We start from the raw sequence: 3,187 nt of genomic DNA, 5'->3' as shown, positions 1-3,187 counted from the left end.
GCGGGTTGTGACACTTTGAAAAATAAATTTTCAAGAAACCAGAGACAGTATAACTATAACGCCATTAACACATTATTCTCTGTCTCCGTGTGTTCCCCCAGTCATCGTTGGCAAACCACATCTACAATTCTTAGACATTTTTCTATTTATTTTATTTTCTTATCCAAGTTTTTAAAAAGTAGGCCTATTTAGACGGTTAGAACATAACACCATCAACATATTATTATTATTCTCTGTCTACGTATGTCCCCCCAGTCCTCGTTCGCCAACTACATCTACGCTTCTTTGATATTTTACTATTTATGTTCTTTCTTTGTTTTTTCAAGAAACTAGTTAGACGGTTAGAACCTAACACCATCAACATATTATTATTATTCTCTGTCTCATTGTATGTCCCCAGTCATCGTTCGCCAACTACATCTACACGTACGCCCACGAGTCTGGTGTGGAGGGACTCAAGAAGTACGAGGGGGCTGTGCTGGATGCCTGCTTCTGGGTGAGTACATGCTATATTATATAATATGGTCGCTTTAAGGACAAGCCTGCTAACCCATATTTTGGAGGTTTTCAGAAATCTTGACCTACACCAAAAGTGGGCATTGATCTACCTATGTGAGAAGTTTGATTTCATTGGTGTGTATATTTGTTTGGTTATAGAGAAAACTCTCTTTGTCTTTTAAAGAAACTGAGCAAGGGGCAAAAACTTTACCTTCGATTTTCTCAAAACAGCTTTTTTCGGGATAGCCCCCTTGTGCTTAAAAGCGACCATTATTATACAGCCGAAATTGTCTAGGACGGGCACTCATTGTCGAGGAGAAAAATGGCCGTCTTAGACAGATGTCTGTCTTACATCACAGTGTTATTATAAAATAAAAAATTACACAAGGGACTAAATCAGAAGTTGCCGTTTGTACATGTGATAATCTAAAACAGGTGGCCGTTAGAGCAGGTTGGTGGGTGGTTAGCGGGTGCTCTAATGTGGTTTGCTTTTGCTTCTTCTTTTATATCAAACGTCTATTGTTCTTATCTCCCCTCCTTCTTTTTTTGTGTTTGTTACTCTCTCGTAACACTTCTAATCTTCGGCACTTTTATGACCTTATTGTGTTGCACGTGTCTATCTATCACTCCATCTTTTCACCAGAACTCACCCCTCACCTCACCCACTATGAAGCCTCTTTAGCCAATCACAAGTCTACCCTCGCAGTCACGTGAGCTTAGCTCTTTCCTAGCACGATGTTTCACAAAGACAGACAGAAAAAAGTTGGCGGGTGGTTGGAAGGTGCTCTTGTGTGGTTTGCTCCTTCTTTCTTTTCAAACATCTTTCGCCCTAACCTCTCCTCCTTTTCTCTATGACATATAATATTATGTTAGTGTCTAGTAACACCTCCAATCTTATATGATCTTGTGGGCCAGCGTTCGTGTTGCAAGTGCCGTGAAATTCTACAAAAACTAAAACAGAAAAAGTTAAAAGAGTAAAGGCATACTAAATAAAAGACAAGTCGATTTGACTAAAGTAATTATTAGTTTATTAACTATATAAATGTCAAAGTTAACTTCCATCGTAGCTTCGAATAGCAACAGACTAATAATAAATTGTAATGTAAAAAGAGCAAAAACAATGCGTGTATAAAGCAGAAACAGTCAAATATAACCGATAACATTATTGCGTAGAGGGCTGTAAAAAAAGCAGGGAACAATCTCGAAATAGGGAGAAAAAAAGGAAAACTTCAGTGGTGAGTTCTAGAGTAGAAGGTTTAGATATAAAGTAGGTCACTGTCGAATAACTGAGAAAAGTTACAAATACCGTTACTTACGGGTGGAGGTGACTAAAAGGGGATGAAAGAATCCTAAACTTAAATTTTAACCAAATGCCAAATGAAACGTGTATTGTTTTTTTCTAACAGATTTTTTGTTTGGGCTCTGAAACCTCTGAAAACCTAACTCCATTCATTGTTCGAAAACTGGATATGGGAGGCTGGTGGAATTTTGCTAAACTATATTGATTTAACACCCCCTTTCAACACTGTAGGGTTATTTAATAAGTGGGACCTGCGAGTTTAATGTCCCTCTAAGAGGACCAAGCTAAAAGGGAGGAAGGTCTTGAAACTCCACAAAATGACCTAAGTTCAGAACACCTCATTTGAGATTCGAACCAGAGCCGTCTGCTTTGTAGTCCAGCCTGATACTGGCTGAGCTAACGGCGTCCTTTGGAGGGAGGTATAGCCCCAAAATCTGTTCCAAATTTCAGCACTTTTTACTAAGTCAAAAAAAAAGTCGAAATAAAAATGAGTATAATAAGAAACCGTCCATGTTGTTTCTTTTTTCTTTTTCTTGCTAACAAGAGGCAATGGCATCTTTTGTAGGAAATTTGTAGTTGCACTTGAATAACAGTGCATAATAATCATGTCCCCTTACACCCCCATGGAGAAAAGATATACAATCACATAGAAACATGACGTGTATAAAAAACATACAACAGTACATCAGATAATATACGTCTTTAAGAAAATACATTAACATAATATTATCCATAACATAACAAAAAGACGAAGAACAATTTGAAATATTTCATTTCTGTAGAGTTTTCTTCGTTTCCGAAACTTTCCAAGAGTGTGGCTTTTTTTATAAATAATTCTGACTTTTGCAGGCTTTATTGAGAAATCTTTCTGCTATGAATTAATTATGTATTCTTCTTCTAGTCTTTACCAGTAGCCGGGCGTTGCTTATCAGACCTTCCTTCTATAAAACACTTTGTCTCATGTTATTCTGCCTGCCTGAGTTGTTTCGGTTCCAAACCAGGTTTTTAAGTCTTGTTCCCATCTTCTGTTTGGTCTCCCCCTTCTTCTCTTGCCTTCTACCTTTGCGGCAGGTATTTGTGTAGAATAAAGATTGGTTAATCTCAGCCTCGGGTAATATCCAAAATAAAAACTCACAACACGGACAGAGACAGTGGTTAAAGAGACAAGAAGGTTACAGTATTCAGAGACCTATGGGGTAAAGGGAAGGTTATAAATATAATATGTCTTGTTTTGTTTTTTTAAACGTGAAGGGGAGAGGGTGGGGGCAGAGAGGAATAAAAAGATATAGAGAGAGACACAAAGGAAGAAGTGACAGTTTATTATTCACCCCCTCGCCCCATCCCTCCCTTCCACTTCCTAATCCTCATTCCCCCACCCCACCCCTGACC

Source organism: Aplysia californica, unplaced genomic scaffold (genome assembly GCF_000002075.1).
Source record: "Aplysia californica isolate F4 #8 unplaced genomic scaffold, AplCal3.0 scaffold01456, whole genome shotgun sequence".
Classification (NCBI taxonomy): Eukaryota; Metazoa; Mollusca; class Gastropoda; order Aplysiida; family Aplysiidae; genus Aplysia; species Aplysia californica.
Note: the sequence above shows the minus strand (reverse complement) of the source record.